General features: G+C 37.2%; 1 long non-coding RNA gene across 1 annotated transcript in view; it reads left to right on the forward strand.

Moving 5' to 3' along the window:
* Nucleotides 1-12,576, forward strand: part of LOC136365043 (uncharacterized) — a 31,108-nt gene extending 18,532 nt beyond the window's left edge. The window contains exons 3-4 of the long non-coding RNA XR_010744263.1: nucleotides 1,132-1,233; nucleotides 12,490-12,576. This is a non-coding gene — a long non-coding RNA (uncharacterized lncRNA). The remainder of the gene's footprint in view (nucleotides 1-1,131; nucleotides 1,234-12,489) is intronic.
* The last annotated feature ends 1,595 nt before the right edge of the window (nucleotides 12,577-14,171 follow it).

Below are 14,171 nucleotides of genomic sequence, written 5' to 3' on the forward strand. Positions count from 1 at the left end.
AGGTGCACATCTCAGTCATCTATTTATTTTCTTTTCCTGTTTTTCATCAGACTAATATATGCAGCAAATACCAAAACCTGTTTGACTGGGGTACCTGCAGTTACCTGTTTAATCTGCAGTTAGAATTTGAATAGAAATGTAATTGTTTTCCAAGTATCTCTGAACTTCTCCTTCAGAAAATCTTGCTGTGTCTGCAAACTTGTAAAGGAGTTAAAGATCTGCCATTTTTAAAATTTAAATCTGATTGGGAACTCCTGAGTCCTGTACATGTACCTCTCTCAATTTATGTTGGAAGTGCTTCCTTTTTCAATGGAAGGATAGTCTTCTCTTGCAGGAGGACAGCACACAAAGAACCTCTTCACAAGGGGCAGTGCAGGGGCAGCACTGGTCCATTCTCCTGGTGACCAGTTACCCAAAGAACAACATGGGCCAGTGTCAGAGAAGGTTTAGGTTGGAGGTTAGGAAAAGGTTCTATGATAAATTCATCAGCAGTAAATCTTAATTGTGTTGAAATCGTGCTAACAATTCAAAAAAATGTCATAGAGCATAATTTTGTTCCCTTAAAATATTATTTTTAAAAAAAATCTTTAAAAAAAATCACAAAGGCTGACATGAAACTGAGACAGAAAATCTGCATAAAGAATGTGCTCTTGTTTCCAACAGAAATTCGTAAGTGGAAATATTCTTTAGAAAGCAAGAAGACAGACCCACTGCTGAGGCTGTATAAAATGTCTGCAGAACTGTCAAACATGTTTATCTTCTGTGAAATGGAAGACTTGCACTTAATAAGTAGTAGTCCACTTATAATTCCAGTGACCAAAATCCTTTTGATTTAAATAGGGCTTGTTATGTGTGGAAAGTTTATTAAGTGCATATGTGACCATGAAATTCTGATTACAGTGACCTAAACATGTGGAACATGTGCAAATTCTGCTACCCTTAGCTGTTAATGTGATGTTATAGAATTCATTTATTACAACTAACTGGACACATCCAGTAATGATCACTGGGTAATAATTGGAACGATTATGATGATAGTGCATTAGGGGCCACTGTGGAGGGAAAAGACTGTCTCATGTGGTTTGATATATTTATTTTTTGGACAGCAGTCTGGTTCTGTTTCTTTTTTAGATCTTTATTTGATTCACTGGCCTGATGCACAAGTTCCAGGTAAAAGCAATCGAGAGGTCCAAGCTGAAACCTGGAGAGCGATGGAAGAACTCTATGAGAAAGGTGATATAATAACAAAGCCTGTCTTAGAAGAAGGAATTATTGTGTGCTTTGGGACTGGGAAATTCATAGTGAGACATGTTCAAAAACTTAACTTGAACTGGATGCTCATATTTCAGTGGAATTAAGTTTCAAAAATCTCTTTGAAAATTGCAGCATTAGCAATTTGGTGTAAACAATACATTGTCAGATTTTGTCTATGAGATTAATAATGGTGTGCACACTTTCCTGAGGAAATCTGATCCACTGAAATCCCTATGCCACCACTGAACACTACATAACATATTTGTAGTAACCTCCTCTCTAAGTATAAATCATGTCAAGTTTTGTTTTTTATAATTGCATGATGCCATTTTCCGATTTATCCTATGTTGTGGTATTTTATAACTGTGTTTGTGTCTTAAAAGTTAACAAAATAAAATGGCTAGATGAGGAGCAAATACTCAACTGCAGATTCTTTGGACCTAACTTTGGGAAAGAATTTTCAAAGAATGGAGCTACTGTCTCAAGTTCATATAACTCACTTTGATTTCCAGTGTACAGCAAACTTCAGTTTTTGTTCAGAGCTATAGGGAGAGTAGACCATAGATTTAAGAGGAGGATTTTGCTCCTGAAGTATGCAGAATTATTCAAAATTATGTGAGAGAAGATCCTGTCATGTCATTCTTGGGCCATGTGGATCTACCTGTTTACAGCTTCGGAGAAATTCCACAAGTGGAAAGAAGACTTCTTGCATAAAGTAATCTCTCCACTGACCCAGAGCTACTGAAATAGTGATTGCAGCAAGGGAATTTTACAAAGCCAATTACAGGCTGTGTGTCACTTCCAGCTTTACCAGAGTCTCTTACACTTCAATTCTTTGTTTACTTTTGCTGTGCATCTGCAAACACAGAAGTAAATTATCTTTGGTACATCTTTTATTGAGCATAAGGGAAGTTGCTAAAAGTATTTTCTGCCATGTAAGACATTATATTCAGTTTTAAAAGAAGTGCTTCACTGACCTAGTATGTCAAAGCATGAATAACACTTAATCCAAAGATGGATTATTCCACAATGCATTTCTGCTGTGAAGGTTTTTTCTGAGGAGCATTTGGTTACTGCATGCCATTTGTGCCTAGATATGTCATCCTAATTTGCTGCAAACTGGTTGTATTTTCCACTTTCTATAATTATTCCTATCCTATGGGATTTATTCTGATTTTGTGTGCATCTTTGTGATCTTTTCTGTCTTATAGGATCTTTCTTTCTCTCTATCTTCAAAATGGAAAAGACTGTGACCAATTCAGTGGTCTCTTAATAGGTCACTGGAAATACTGTTGCTGTTCTCACAAACAGAGGAGAATATTGCTTTTCACCTTTGTCCCAGTGCGTGATACCTCTTTAAAGACATCTCATGCTAGATTTATTTTTCCTGTGGTTGCATTTCTTCAATGTTTTTTTCAATTTCCATGTTGCTACTGTTAGTCTTTTTCTCAATTTAAGCATTCTGTAGACTCATGATTCATTTAGCTGAGGACAAATTTTCCAGCTCTGGTTGTCAAAATTACCTCAGATCATTTCCACGGGAAGGAAAATTTAATGGTCTGGTTGAGTCAAGTGCCTTAGAGCCTTCCTTAACTTCCGCACTTTTGCTTTGGGGGATACAGATTCTGGATGTCCTGACCATAACTATGTGTTCCTGAAATGACATGCATATATTAACCACTCTGGAGTTGAAAATGCAATGATCCCTGAGCAAAACGTTGAATAATTTGTTTGCATGGTTAACCACTAAATTTTCCACTGAAGATCAACACTTGCTGCATATCTTTGTGATTTGCTATGTGTTATGTGAGCAACATGGTAGCCTTGCTTTGAACTGAATGTAGGATTTGGTCAGAATCCTTACTTGAGGAAAATAATAAAATCTTCATTGATTAGGGGAAGAAATTGCAAGTTCTATGAACAAGGGAGTTCTTTGTCTTCTCTAAACTTGATTCAGGTAGTAGGCTGGTTTTTTTGAATTCTGTCACCTTTTTTTTTTAATGTTTAGTCTGGAAAAAATATAAACTAAATGCTTCACATTCAAAGATAAACATTTTAAACAAATATCTCCAAATAATAGAAACTTTGTACAGCAGATTTTTAAAAATCTGAATATTTGTCAGAATTATTAAAATAAATATTTTAGGAAGCAGGAAACTTGCATAAAGAATTAAACAAAACTCATACTATGCTGAATCTGACTTTCATAAACTCCCAAGTACCTCTGGCTGTAGAGGACTGATTGTTGCAGGCTTATTGCCATTTGAAGGAAGCAGGTGGCAATGAACTTGGTGTGGAATTGGTAGGTGTTCTTTCATTGAAATGTGTGGGCATCCTTAAGTTTACTGTTTCTTAATCCAGAGCTGCTTGGTAATGCTTCTTATATGTACTGCTATATAAACCTGCTAATGCAGGTTTGGAGTTGAGCTGTAACATCAGAATATTATCATAAATAGAAAGCAGTAGTTTCAATTGTCAAGTGATGAGAGAGATACTTTGCTATCACTGAAAAATCCCCTCTTTGACTTACCACTGTTAATGTATTTCATCAAAAGGGATTTGAGGTTAGCATTTTGTGAAAGACTCTTTTGTCCTGATATGTTGTGAACTGGAATTATGAACGATTTAAAATGAGAATCTGAGTAGTGTTTGTTGGGGATCTGGTTACCCTCTCCAGTTGATTGCTCACCATACTGAAGTTTTGGGCTGCACTGCTTGGATCCACTGTGCTTTGGAAACTGAATGGAATGTGGTTACTGCCCCAAGGCTGGAGTCTCAGGAACACTTGAAAGGTTTCATGTTTTAGCATTCTCCCCTGTGCTTGAATCCCCTGTTCAACTGCCTAAGGCAGCTAAGCAGCTATCTCAAGATTACACTTCAGCTTAAAAACCATTTCCCAGAATCCTCAGGGGTACCATGACAGATAGAAGAGCATGCCCAAAAACACTCCTAGGGATTCTAAAGCCAGTGTTGTCTTTTACTGTTACAGTGTGACATACTACATTAATTATCTATGTTAAAACGACACATCCAAAGTTTTACCTTCTTCGGGTGTTTTAATGCCCCTGAATTGCATCTGGAACATGGTCCTGTGTCTTTCTGGTTTTCCCTTGAGCTAGAGAGTCTTTGGCTAAATATACTCAGCTTTTCTCCTGGCTACATCTTTTAGTAGTTTCTTAGAGTCCATTAAATGTTCTACCAGCGTCTTTCCCTCTTTAACCTGAAATTTGTGTATTTTTACCCTCTATCTTCTTTTTGCTACAAAGGCAAGATTATACTTCTAGTTTGTTTTCGTAGTATTCCTGTTGTGTAGACAGAACCAAGTCATTGCTGGTTTCCACTAATATTTTTCCAAGGAAAAATGTGATAGAGTTGTGGTCAGCAAAGGCAGATAGATATTTATGGAGGTATCCAAACCTGTAGCAGTTGTATCATTGCATAGCATGAATCAAACAGACAAATTTCATGTACATGTCCCCAGATCATACAGAAAGTATTAGAATGCTTATTTGTCATGGTGATGAATTACAACACTGCTTTATTCATGAGACCTTCACATGCTGATTGAGAAAGAATTCAGTGCAGAGATTTCTGTTTTGTATTCCAGACTGGTGTCTTCCATATGTCTTCAGACCCTGGGATCTGCATGCATTTAGGCCTGACCTTGCTTCCAGAGGGAATTGTGGCAACTCTTACAGTAGCTCAGTAGCTTGGGGATCAGAATTCTGCACCTGGTCTAGGTATTCAGCCCCAGTGATCAGAAGATTCTTTTAGTGAACGACCTTCTGAGGAGCTTCTACTGATCAGGTATTGCAACTTCTTAATGTTGAGAGTTAAGAAGAAGTGAATGGCAGAGGAGAATTATTTTCTTTACTGGTTTTAGAATTTTAGTAGGTACCCTGAAAGTATAAAGTAAAGGATTTGGAATGGAATTTAGGATAGTGTTTACTTGCGCTAAAAACGGCCATTAAGAAATCCTGTGTGATTTCTGATAGCCCAAACTGATAGCTCTCTATTTGTAGCAGAAAAGATCTTGTTGCTAAACTGACTTCTACTGGCTCAGGAAAACACAGTTTAAATAATTAGTTTATTTAAATGCTGTTAAATTATCTTTTTTTGTTGTTGTTGTTATTGTTATCTTATCTGACTCATTAATCTGTTTCAGTTTGATTTGAGCTGTTTCACAGGAGTCAGATGACTCAGGACACAGTCAGAGTGAAGAAGACCCTATCTGTGCTGCAGTGCTGAGAGGTAGAGAATTCTAGACCTGTGTCTTTGTTCAATAGCCTCCATTTGTGTTTTCCTTTAAAGAGTTACGGGATAAACAGTGCTGAGGGAGAAGGGAGGAAAAAAATTCTAAAACTTGGTCAGTGAGACATAATAACTGGTTATTTCTGTTGTAACAGCTGAAATCAACTAGAATATTTGTAATATCAAGGCTATGGTTTAAATTTTTGTGGTCTCAAAATTGTCCTTTTGTGGAATTATCTTCTCCAGTACCTCAGAACAGAGGCCAGGCTGCCTACAGAATCCGTTCCAAGATACATATATTGAGTCATATATTCCCTTGAGAGCTGCAACATTCCTCTATAGGCGTTTGTTGGCTGGCAGATAAAAGCAGGGTGGCAAACTGCTCTGACATGGGGAATAGTCACTGTATGTGCTCACTGGTAATTGGGCTGTTCCTAGCAAAGTGACCCTTTCCATAAGCAGTGTCTTTGAAGACCTTGATTTTGGCATTGTGGCTTAGCCCATCATCTCAGCAAGCGTTTCATACACACATGCACATGATTACTCGTCCCTTTGTTTAAAAATTCTGGGAAGAATGAGGGCTTCCAGCCAGGGCTTTTGCCTGAAGTTGGCAAGAGTAGTACTGTGATGGTGGTTGTGGGTTCAGATCCCACTAGAGCTCACTGCCATTTTATTAAAACTGTTTGCTTATCTTTTTAATGTTTAGCAGAGCAGCTTATGCTGACATGAAATATCCTTACTTGCCTTGGAAATTCCTTGATGTGTCTTGACATATATTTTTTTTATAATTCTGTATATGATTTGAAGAGCGTCTCATAAAGTAACAGAAATTGTTTAGCCCAGTAATTAAAGCCATGGAACTTTGTTCTTGGAAAAAAGTTGTTGGTTTTTTTTAATTTCAAGTGAGAGAAGATATCTAATAAACTTTAATATTCTTACCATCTTTATTGTTAGGCATAGACCCGTTCAGTCATCATATTTTCTTCCTCCATTTTCTATCTGTTCTTAAAAGTAGGAGGGAAAAAGGTTCAGTGAACCAAAAACAGGTGACAAAAATTGTGTGCAGGTGACACAAATTTCTAGCACATCCTTTGCTCGGTGACATATTCTGCTTTAAATCTGTATGATGAGCACCTGACAATTCAAACTGTTGTGTCACAGCTCCACAAAACATTTGCCTCAAGGATATTTATGGTGGTAGAAGTCATATGTGAATGTGTGTTCATAATTTGCACTGAAGTTCTAATAAGAAAAAGCATCATAACTTACTTGCCTAGAAATGGTTCTTTTTTCACGTTGATAATACTCTGTCTGCATAGATGAGGATGTCTTGTGGGTTGTTATTATTATGAGAAGCACAGCTCAGAGATCTGTTTTCAAGGGGATGGTGGTTGCAGATGGTGAGGATTTTGGTTTTGTACCACACCCTCTTCATCAGATAAGACAGCAAGAAAGAACATGGAAAAAAAAAAAAGAGTAACACATACTTACAGTAAAGATCATAAAGAAGCCTTCATAGTTTTAGTATCTTATTTAAAAATAAGAAATCACCATAGAAAAAGTTCTTTTGGAGCAGATGTAAAAGTGAGAATGAATCTAAACTTGCATTAATGTCTCTGCTCATTTGTTTTTGCTCATTTTTCTTTCTTAATGTCAAGGACTTAATGGGTAACTCTAAGTGTAAAAGTAAACCTTCAGGAGACTTTGTTTCATGACTTATTGTAGTGTATGGTTTATGCCTTTTCTGCTAGCAAGAGAATCCTTTTCATCAAAACTGTAAATAAGCAACCTAAGCAACAAGATTTAAAATAAATGTTCAGAGTTGTGTACCCATATAGATGTGCCAAGAGATCCTGGTGTGAATACAAGAACTCTCATTAAAAAGGTAGTGTTGAAATATCTTTCAAAGGAAACTTCTTGTCCAAAATCACTTTTTTGCTCAATAAATAATGTACCTTATTTGTGGCAAAGGCATAATTTATCTGTTTTGCATATGTTGAGGTAAAGTCTAACATTCTTAACTGTTTTAAATCAGTATTGATTTATTAACATCAGTTAGGTTGCTGTTATTCATATCACTTGGGAACCATTATCTTCTCTGGTACTAAAGTTCAAAAAGTATTCCAGTTCTTGAAACTCTGCCATCATAGTTCTAGGGGGAACAAACAATTTAGAATCTTACCTATGTGCTGTCTGTAATACCTCCAAAGTGCTACTTTTAGGGGTACATATTCTGTTAGCCTCTAGGCATGTAGCTGAGTTGCTGATAATTTTGATCGTATTTTCACGTCAAGTGTGTGGTGGCATTATTGAAATAAGGTATGGTGGGATTGATTTTGTCCCGTGTAGTGGATTGGGTATTTTTATCTGGTCTGGTTTGTAATGTCAACTGTAAGGATAAAAAATATGTCAACATAACTAAAACAACATTGCATTGAAGTAGTTGGAATGAGCAGCCAGGGTCAGAGGCAGTGTGCATTAAGCCAGTACTGTGCTGCATTATGCTGTTTGGTTGGCCATGTAACAGTTGTGGAAACTGACTGCTTTTAATGAGTTTTCAGTCAGGAAGTTAACAATTGGACTTCCACTCATGCCTGCTCTCCTGTTGTCCTCACGGTTTATCACGGTTCACAGGTGACCGGTAGCAGGAGTAATGGTCACAGAATTGCAGACAAGCACCTGTGCTGTGGCAGTAAATAGGCTAAAGAGAAATCCTTTGGAGGAGGAAGTATGATTTGTATATTTGCAGTTTTGCCACAGTCTTCCTGTGTGTCTCAAAGCGGGGCACTTCTGCTGTTTGTGTGTTTTACCCAGTGCTGTGAGAATACGTGTTATTTCACAGATTTAGAAGTTAATCCCTCATTGATTCTGTCTAAGAGTAGCCTGCTTTTTTTATCAAGGCTTTAGCTTCCAGTCTGCATGTGGGGCACTTTGAATCTATGGCTTTGATTTAGCAAGTTATGCTGAAATCAAATCTTGTACGGTTTCTGAGTGGTGAATTTACACCCAGCATGCGTATCAGAGAGAACGTGGACCTTTCCAACCTGTGCAACCTTCGTTAATAAAAATACACTGACTGCAGTTGACCTCTTGGGAAAAGTAGATCCATTTGTGTTTTTATTCTGTGGCCTGAATAGAAGATACAACAGAATGGGCACTGTTCACTCGACGTGGGAATTCTCCCTTGCTCTGACTCATGTAGAGCAGCAGGGAGGGGGAGGAAAATGGGCTCCACAAACCCAGTATCCAGTTTTGTAATTTACAAAATCTTTTTCATCTGAACTTTGTATATTTAATATTCCAGAGGGTATTTAGAATTTGATAAAAGTCGTTAGTGGTGCTAGAGAAAGATAAGGCTCACTATTGTACTAAAACAGTGTTGTGGTGCCAAGACAGTATATTTATGCTTTTCTGTTGCAAGACTAACAGTGCCCCTCAAACTTTGTGGAACTTGGTATTATACAGAGTAAAGACAAAAATACCCAATTGTTCTCTAAGTTGCAATACAAAATACTTTAAGCTTAATACTCAACTGTATTGCAAACCAGTCCATTAGCATGATGCAGTGCTTCACAGTAGCTGGGAGAAATACAGTGTGGTGAAATTACCATTGTGGTGAGGACCAGGATTTTTTTGTCTAGAATAGGAAAGAGCCTTACCTTTTTCCCCATTATAATCAACTGTTATTTTGCCCATATGTTTTCTGGTGCGTTTTGCAGAGTTTAATGATAGGCTTTCAAAGCTGGATGAAATTTTCTGTTCCAGCATTGTGGTCAGTCAGTTTTTAGCATACATAAAAGAACCAGTGTTCCTATGTTTTTCTTTCAGCCTGTGAAGTCAGAGTCGCAAGGAATAGAACAAAGCTTCAGAAGATGTAACAGGAGGCTTTGGGAGCTAATGGAGAATTGCAAACTCTTTGTTTATTGCACCTGGCACTTTCTCAAAATCTGCTTCATGGGGGTCAGACCAATCATTTCCTCAAGCAGATAAGGAGGATGCTTTTTCTTCCTGAGTCAGAACTCCATGAGTTTGTAAATAAGGCAGTAAAAATGGGTATTTTAAGGGTACCTAGCTAATATATTGCAAAATTTATCTCAGGAAACCTGAACTTCAGGACTAGTTAAAATGGTTAAATTAAAACGAAGTATGGACTTTAGAACCACCTGCAATCAACAGCTGTAACAACATGTATTGTGCCTGAATTGTCTGAAATGAGATTTTTAAGCATTGTAAACAGGTATTAAATTGGGAAAAAAAAAAAAAAAAAAAAAGAAAGAAAAAAGCCTGCCCCCATTTTCATGAGCATTTTGGTGTTTTTGAGACCCGTGGCAGGAGCCCTGGGGAACTTACCTCTGTTGGTGCTCCACGAGAGAGGAAATAAAACAAAATGTGTCGTCTGCATCTCCCAGGTTGTTTCAAGGCAGTGAGTCAGGACCATTTTTCAGAGATTTCTCAATATACAGGTTTTTTACTTCTACTGTTGATGTGATTTCATGGATCTTGTTTGACAGACATAGTGACAAATGTCAATCTGTCCAATAAAGCCCAGGAGCTAACCAGACCTTCTGTTTTTATCCCTCTTTTCTTAAATCTTCATTCTTAGGAATTAATCCAGATGTAAATGTGGAAATAATTCTGGATTATGTTCTTCTTAAAGGCAGTCTTTCTGAGATTTGGACAATGCAAAGCAACTGTGTTAATCTTCCAGCAGGTAAATGGAAGCAATTCTCTAGAGTAGAATCCATTGACTGATTGTTCAAATTTAAAGCTCTATTTTCCAGTGTTTTGAATTGCTGTTTCCACAATGCATTGAAGTAAGATTTTTTTAAATACAGTTAGACTGTGTGATTGTTTTATTATTATTTGTATTTTATATTGTAATTTAATGCAAAAGTCAAAACACTTTAACTGTTGTATATTAAACTGTAACTATCACCAAAGCAATAAGGTTGAAATGAAGGGTTCTACCTTCACCTAAATCAAGTATGTATATTTAATGAAAGTGAAATGTTTTAAGTGTATTCCCTTTAAAAAAAAGTTCTTTAAAAAATTTCCCTTAAGAAAATACAGGCTCTATAAAAACATTGAAATTCTAATTATTTCTCTGTTTTCTGGGAAAATGTTTACTTTCTTGGCAGTTTTGAATGAAGCTTTCTCTGTGGGACATCACTGTAAACACATGAATGCTATAATACTGATTTTAGTAGGAATGGCTCAGATGATTTTTAATGCAAAACATAACTGATCTGAAATGTCTTGATGGGAAATCTAACACCATGGAACAGACTTTAAAGTCTCCTTGAGAAATATGCTGGAAGCAAAACATCTTTGAGTATACTATTGGGGGAAAAATGGAAGCTTTTTGAGGAAATGTACTATTTCATGTCTGTCACTGAATTTAGTTTTATTTCAACCTAAAACGAAAGCTTTATTCTTCAAGGGCAATAATGGCATGTTTTTTGTAACTCTTTAGCTTTCAACAATAGTGTATAATATTTTCGTTCACCATTGTGTTAAAACCATGTTTTTCTGACTGCTGTGGCATAATGATTTATTAGTGTTGACACTCCAGGGTTGTTTCTCAAAAGCTCAGCTTTTGCTCCTTCTGGCAGATTACATACAAATTATGTAAATCACTATAGTGCAGGTTTTAACCTAATTATGTTATACATCTTGAACAATGATAGTTTCTGTAAGGGAAAGATGTCTGGCATTTTCACTGTTTATATATTTTTTTCTTCTTTTGGAATTCCATGAAAGAAGCCACATTAGAAAGCAATAGTATGTGTGCAGGGGTTTTTTTCTGCAGTTTATGCTTTATCTTATGCTGCTAAAATATGTGGAAGCTGATTTTATTTTTTTTAGGACTAAACAATCTGTTTATACAAATTAGCAGTAAGCTGTAACTTCACTTACAGAATTTCAGAGTGGGCTAGAAAAACGTAATTCCTCTTTTTTGTATGTAGATACACACGTCTATGTATTCTGTAGAATTGGTCTGCTCAGATAAATACTGGATTAACAGCAGTGATCAGACTTTTCATCTGTAGAGTTACAAAGGGAAATGCAGCTGAAGTCAATCCAGGCAAAGTTCATGTATTGAAGAAATTAGTCTGAGCCATGGTCCACAGAGTGTACAAGGAGACTCGTCCTAGCCCAGCCCAGCCTCAGCTGCCTTCCTTGTCAGCTGGGCTTAGCAAAGCAGAAGGACCAAACTATCCCAGACTAGTCAGGGCTGAGGGTGGTGGCAGGCCAAGACTGGGAGTTGGCCTTTATCATATCTGAGGTTTGAAGGAAGACATCTGATTTCTGGCCCGTCAGCTCTTCATTTGTACACATGCATGCCCTCTTGAGATTTGTTAAAAACATAGCCTTCATATCACCTATGTCCCATTTGACTTCACTTGCTTGTCAGGAGCTGAGAAATGTAGCTACAATTTTAAGCTTCATGGTTCTTGCTAGATACTGTTCATTAAACTGAAGATTTTACACTGAGTTTTATGTAACATCTTGTAGTGATCTAATAGAAAATAGGCAGTGTGACATGGTTTATTTGGGCTGCATGTCCTTGGGTTGTATTGCTCACACCTTATTAGTCTTCAGCAAATGTTCCACTTTTCTTTAGTTTTGGCAAGCTGCTTGGAACACCATTTCCTTCTTTTCATTCTGGTGGAGTGCAATTGTTCTTTGCTTATACTACATTAGCCTTTCCCAGAATTTAGCCTAGAGTTTTTATACACTGGGGAGTTTCCAGTGTGTTTAGATTATAAAATGATTTCCTAATGTGACTGTGACAGAGCCACGTTTCCAGATAACACTGTCAAACTAGATTTCAGTGCTGTTTTTCTATTTGTGTTTGCGGTATTTTGCTCTACAGAAATGATGTGAAAAATAATTTTGTCTCTTGAAACCAATATTTTTCAGATCATCCACCCAAGTAGTCAGGATTCTCCCAAAACTTCTTCTTGTTCTGTTTTTCCTTAGGTTTGTGTAAATCAATTGGCATAAGCAATTTTCTTATCAGCCATCTTGAGCAACTAAAGGAGGACTGTGTGATTACTCCACATGTTAATCAAGTGAGTGGCTACATGTATTTAAAGTATCTGGGTTTGAGTTTTACTCTGGTTTTTTTGGTTAGCAAGCTCCTCCCCACTCCTATGCATGAAGGGTTACACCCAAACTATTTCCTTAGTCATACAATTTCTTTTCCCATTTCTATTTGCATAGTGAAAATCATTCAGGAAGATGACCCGAAGGGTAGGGAAGTCCTTCCTCATATTTCTCCTACCCAGTTTCTCCCAGTCTACTTGTTTGAGTCTGGGTACAAGGCATAAACAAATGGCCCCTGTGACACTTTTTTGATGATAACCAGTTTAGAAATAAAATTCTAGAATCACAGAACATTTAGCATCTTCAGAGTGAACCATTTTTTGGAAAGCCTGTGTTCAAATACTTTTGTATTTCCTGTAGGCAACACTGAGACCCTCAATTCATTGCACATCCATGTAAGGGTGCCCTTCCCTTGCTCTCCCCTCATTTCCTATTTCATGTAAATTCAGTGAACTCCTCATTTAGGCAGGTGCTGTGACAGTCCTGGCAGAATTTTTTTTGCTGCCCTAGGCAGATCTAGGATGGCCACCTACATACCGGCAGGCTGCCAGGACACTCGACAAATGTTCCCTTGTTGCAGGTTTCTGCCTACAGCTGTGCTGGAAGTTCATGCTCCCATTCCTTCCACCTCCTGCCAGAGAAAGTGTGTGTATGCTGACAGGGATGTGGGAACTGGAATGGATGGAGTGCAGACACATGCTTTTCCCCTTGGTACAGGTGGCCAGGATTTCTGGCAGCTGTTTATGTTTTAATGTCATCAACAGCCATAAAAGTGTTGCTCAGAGTGTGACTGTCAGAACCAAATTTTAGCTGTCCACTATACTAAAGGTTACTAAAGGACAATTTATGTTGAATTAGCATAAAACCATGTGCACCTGGTTATTTTGAATGGTTATTCAAAATAAACCATTGAAAAATACGCTAAAGTGGGCATGTTGATGACTGTTTAATAATTGGTGAATTTACCAAGATTCAAGAAATACACATCTACAAAGACTTACTAGAGTTTGGCCAGAATTGTTGGTGCCTGTTAAATAATAGTAGCTTTTCAGTGTTCTACTAAATCACTGCAAGGAAAAAGGGATTTTGTTTTGAAATTTCCTCTTACCCACAGTGTCAAAATGTTACCAGTCCTACTTTTTCAGTGGTGTTCATGGAGACAAGCTGTTTCTTGGTACTATTTGACAAAACTTTTTTTCTGAGGCTGAAAAAGAAAAGACAAAAAGTTGAGGTGGTGGTGATGCTGAGGAGTAGGAGAGGGCCCTTGCTAGTCATTTCTTTGAGGTGCTACAGCATCATTCTGAATTGAAAGCAAAAACCAACAGTGAATGATCCATACCGTTGTCAAGGGCTCCACCTTAAATAGTTTTGTTATAGCATTAATTTACACTTTTTTAGAGTTAAAAGAATTTTATAAACCATACTTCAGCTTATCCTCAAAAAAATATGTATTCTGCTTCTTGCCTAGTGTTGGAGAGTTACTGAGTCTGATGGTAAGATCACTTAAGTACCATCAAATAAATAATGAATTTCTAACTTTAAATTGGGACTGGAAA

Source organism: Sylvia atricapilla, chromosome 9 (assembly GCF_009819655.1).
Source record: "Sylvia atricapilla isolate bSylAtr1 chromosome 9, bSylAtr1.pri, whole genome shotgun sequence".
Classification (NCBI taxonomy): domain Eukaryota; kingdom Metazoa; phylum Chordata; class Aves; order Passeriformes; family Sylviidae; genus Sylvia; species Sylvia atricapilla.